Source organism: Mesoplodon mirus, assembly GCF_964341445.2.
Source record: "Mesoplodon mirus genome assembly, contig: HAP1_SCAFFOLD_917, whole genome shotgun sequence".
Taxonomy (NCBI): domain Eukaryota; kingdom Metazoa; phylum Chordata; class Mammalia; order Artiodactyla; family Ziphiidae; genus Mesoplodon; species Mesoplodon mirus.
The window spans coordinates 103,872-108,840 of NW_028295128.1; the positions used below are offsets into that span (position 1 = coordinate 103,872).

General features: G+C 40.6%; 1 pseudogene across 1 annotated transcript; it reads right to left on the reverse strand.

Annotated features, from left to right (window-relative positions):
• Positions 1–3,232: 3,232 nt before the first annotated feature.
• LOC309797718 (centrosomal protein of 78 kDa-like) lies at positions 3,233–3,885 on the reverse strand (annotated as a pseudogene). The gene has a single exon. The product of its transcript is annotated as a centrosomal protein of 78 kDa-like (transcript).
• Positions 3,886–4,969: the final 1,084 nt, after the last annotated feature.

Sequence of the window (4,969 nt, forward strand, 5' to 3'; positions counted from 1 at the left end):
ACATTCTCTGAAGGATGACACTGTCATCTACTTCCTCCTTCTTGAAACTCTATCACCTCTCTCCTTCCCAGAATTCTTTCTCTGCTTATTACTTAAACGTTGTCAGTACTCACAATTCTCTGAAATCTCATCCATTTTCATGATTTTAATGACTGCTATGTGCTGGTGACATTCAAATTTTTATCTTTCCATGTCTTCACGTGCATGTCCAGTTATCTACCAGTTTGTCTTCTGAATTCTACAGGTGCTTTCAAATTCTACATGTCCAGAACTAAAGTCTTTTCCCCACTTCAGTTCTTTATCCCCTATTTCCAAACTCAATGATACCACCACCCAACCTTAGTCACACAGATGGGGGTTCAGCCTCCGCCTCCTACTTCTTCCTTACTTCCCAAGGTCAAGTCTTGCTGGTAATTTCCTAAATACAATTAGAACTTATTTCCTCCCTTCATCTATACCTTATTTCAGACCCCTTTCTTCTTGCTATTACCTGGTCTAGAAGTTACGAAATTGCTGTTTGGTGGAACCAGTTGTTAGACATTCTATTAAAAAAGGACTCTAGAGTCAAATAGCTTTGAGGATGGCTGTGTACCATACGCCTGCTGTGATGATCCAGAATGAACATTAGCCTACAGCAGCCCCGAAAAGCTGTACAGTAAAGAAACCTGATTAACTTTACTTAAGCCAGGTTTTCCCTTCTGCCGGCCTATAAACCTTTCAGTAGGGACAGGAGAGGAGGTGGCAGCGTGAAAATCCCACTTGAAAATATAAAGCACTGCTCCTCAGAAGAGTAGGGCATAATTATCTCCAGGCTTCTTCAGATTCCTCATCCATACTGACGTCAGTGGTCTAAAATGCCACCTGAACTTGTCCTTTCCATTCTTAGCTATTTTCTGAGGAAACCAGCTCCACGCACATGGATGGTTAAGACCTGCTCTCCTCCTCCTCGCTGCCTCCTTTAGGGGCACTTGCCGCTGCCTGGGGACACTGCACTGATCCTCCAGAGCCTGTGCCTGTACCTCTGTGACACACCCCGCGCACACTCACGGCTCTGGACTTCCGCTGTCCACTCTGCCTTGAGTATCCTTGCCTTTCACCGGCTGACTCACCAGTTTCTCACGAGTCCTTTAAGACTTAGCTTAGGGACTGCCTCTTTTGATGACTTTTCTTTGCCTCACGGCTCCCCCTCTTCTTCCACAAACACTGACTAAATGCCCTGAATATGCCCGTCACAGCAGGTCACGTGCAGGATGAGACATCTGCTGTGCGTCTTCCCCTCTCACTCCACTGCTAAAGGGCCAACACTACATCTTGCTCGTTGTTTCACTCCTCTAACACTCAACCCATGACTAAGGAACTAACTAGTACTGTAGTAGCCCTCTTAGTAACGATCAGGCAGGACCTTCTACCAGAAATCTGACACTCCAGCTTTTCTCTCATCTCACCTTTCACTCTGATTGAACTAAAGACTTATCTGTACATGTTTTACCAGGGAGACATCATTTAATCCAGAGATGTGTCATCACATACTCTTACATACTCTGCCATTTAAAAATTCTGCTCACGATGGGGGAAGGAGACAGGTGTGCTTTCTGACAGCCCCACTGTTTTTGCACTTCTACTGGTCACTGGCTTCTCTCAGTGCCTTCCTTAAACCCTTCTTCTCTTAACAAGGAAACAGGATAACAAAGTAATTAAGAGCCTGGTTACAGCCTATGTGTGAACAGAAACATAACCAAGGACATAGAGAATAGACTGGCGGTTGCCAAGGAGGAGGGGGTGGGAGAGGGTTGGATTGGGAGTTTGGGATTAGCAGATGCAAACTGGTGTATATACAGGATGGATAAACAAAAAGGTCCTACATGGGACTTCCCTGGTGGCGCAGTGGTTAAGAATATGCCTGCCAATGCAGGGGACATGGGTTCAAGCCCTGGTCCGGGAAGATCCCACATGCCAGAGAGCAACTAAGCCGGATGTCACAACTACTGAAGTCCAGGCACCTAGAGCCCGTGCTCTGCAACAAGAGAAGCCACCACAATGAGAAGCATGTGCACCTCAACTAGAGGAAGCCCGCGTGCAGCAACAAAGGCCAAACACAGCCAAAAATAAATAAATACATACATACATACATACATTTATTTTTAAAAAGTGCATGTATTTAAAAAAAACCCAAAAAGGTCCTACTGTAGAGCACAGGGAACTATATTCTATATCCTGTGATAAACCGTAATGGAAAAGAATATGAAAAAGAATGTACATAAATGTGTAACTGAGTCACTTTCCTGTATAGCAGTAATTAACACTGTAATTCAAGTGTATGTCAATAAAAAATAAAATTTAAAAAAATTGCCAGAAAAATAGTCACGTAAGGGGAACTTCCCTGGTCGTCCAGTGGTTAAGACTTTGCCTTCCAATGGAGGGGGTGAGGGTTCAATCCCTGGTCGGGGAGCTAAGATCCCACATGCCTTGAGGCCAAAAAACCAAAATATAAAACAGAAGCAATACTGTAACAAATGCAATAAACACTTTAAAAATGGTTGACATCAGAAAAAATCTTTAAAGAAAAAATTCACATAAATCAGAGACAAATGAAAGATAATAAAGTCCATACATTAAAAAAAACAAAAAAGAGCATGGGTTCGGGTCACATTGCAACTTCCCACTTACTTATAGCTGTGCAATTCTGGGCAACTCACATAATGTCTCCTCAGACTGTTCATCTATAAAATGGGGATGGTAAGAGTTCCCTACCTCAGAGCGTTGCTGTAATCCATAAACACGGTTAAGTGCCTTGGTAAATGTTTGAGGCTCTCTGGTTATTATGAATTAAAATATGTCAATGGCTTCTGGCCGTGTGATTTATAATAGTTTGATGTTTAACCAAATGGTAAAACTATTCCATTTATTATTCCCATCTCTTTTTAACCCTTAGCCTGCTTTGTTGTTTATGTTTTCTCCCACCACAGAGTGCTAGTTCCAGGAGAGTAAAGGCTTTATTTTGTTCACTGCTGAAAGCAACAGCACCCAGAAAAGTACTGTACATATGAAGCCCTCAGTAAACACTAGCTGAATGAATGGTGCAAAGTGTTACAAGGAAAAGTACACCCAAACTTTCATTATAATAAAAAAGTATAGATAAAAAAATCTTTCTCTAATGGCTTCCAGTCAAGTAACTGAAAACACCATATGCTATAATGAAAACATAAGTAATTTATGAAAATTTGAAGGCAAAAACATAATTTTAAAAGATTTAGACCTATGTTAGGCGTGATAGAGTATGGATGCTTTCTTGAAATTCACAATCAGATCCAAGAGTATCACTTTCAGACTGTTCTAGTAGACTGAGTTTACTTTTAGTTGTCTTTGATGAAACAGTCACTATTCTACTCTCTTTCTTAACAGAAATGTGTTTTTTCGAAGACTCACTTTTAATTGGTTTATTAACCAAAGAATTATTTTGCCCAATCCTTTGCTTTTCTGCTTTACAGGTGAGCCAGAGCAGGAATGCAGGTCCTTCCCAGGTTGTTTCCTAGCAGAGTAGTTTTTGGTCTATTCACCTGCTTTGCTCATTTTCTCTGAAGAAGACCTGCTATTTCTAGATAATTCCTCTTCTTTTTTTTGACTTCCAGTTCCAGAAATGACGTCTGCTGAAGGAGAACATGTTCTAGCAATGAAATTTTCGAAATACGCCTGCCGCTGCTCTGTGACTGGGACCCCCAGGTTGTCTTTGGAAGTTTCTAAGGCCTCCTGAGTAGACGCTGGGACACGGAAGGAGACGAGAGGCAAAGGAATCCTAGCATCACCTGTAATTTTTGGAAAGTGGAGGGGAAGACAAAAGACAAGACAAAAATTCAGAGATGAACAAAGCCAACCATTAAAAAGTAGAGTTCAAAACTTCAATGTTACTCTGTAATCTTATTATTAACACAGTCAATTGATTAATCAGAAGATTTCAGAGCCAGTTTTTTTTGTAATTATATCTTGCCAAGTGATTCTCAGCTTAACCTAGCTATATCCAAGGCTATGTCCGCTACATTTTCAGACTTTGGTGATTGGGGTAGTTATTACCCATTTCCTTTCCCTCACTAAAAATAAAACCCTATTCTGTAAGATAATTAATTTCTTTTCTATCCTCCAGGCACATGTAAACCGTATATAGTTTGTGACCAGACTGTGTTCTCAAGCTGTCAGTTCCCAAGACCACTCTGAGATTGGCTGATGGGGGCTCCAAGTAAGGCTAGAGGAAAAGCTGACAGGTTTTCCCCTCCCATTCCCATAACCAGGTGATTCACTCTAATATGTTACCTATTAGCTATGTCTGGATTACTTATTTTAAAAATTATATCAGTATGTGTACCTTCATTAGTGTTCCTTCATTGTAAGCTGACTGCATACAAATAGAAACCTAGATAAAATATGAACAGAACAGACATTTATACAATTTAAAATCTGGAATATTTTCTCTAATGTCTTCTTTCTTCATTAAGGATAGTTTGCTTTAACTCATAAATTTTCTCAAGAACTTCCAGTCTCCTTATTTACAAAAGTACAGTATCATGAAATGGGCACACATTTACTAATCTCAGATTTGGAAAGGACTCCAGAGTCTTCTAGCTCCCGAGCATGTGAACTATTCGAGACTGATCATTATTGTTTTCTCCCTGACTTGGTCATTTCCTTTTTGCTAATCACTCTTAGAATCATTAAGTGCTGTTCTGTCCATTTACTTGGATATTTTGCATTTGTTATGGGGCACCCTGTTTTGATTCTGATTTTCCTTCTTCAAGTGCCTTCTTTTCTTCTTTAGGTGGACTACTAACAGTAGAATTCACCTGGGGACGACCTAGTAAATGAAAATATGACTGATCTATACCAGCCATTGTGGCCAACTGCCCAAGCCTAGACGAGAGGAGGAACGGAGAAAAGACAAAGGTTATTATAATCACAGAAGAGCAGTTTAGATTTCCCC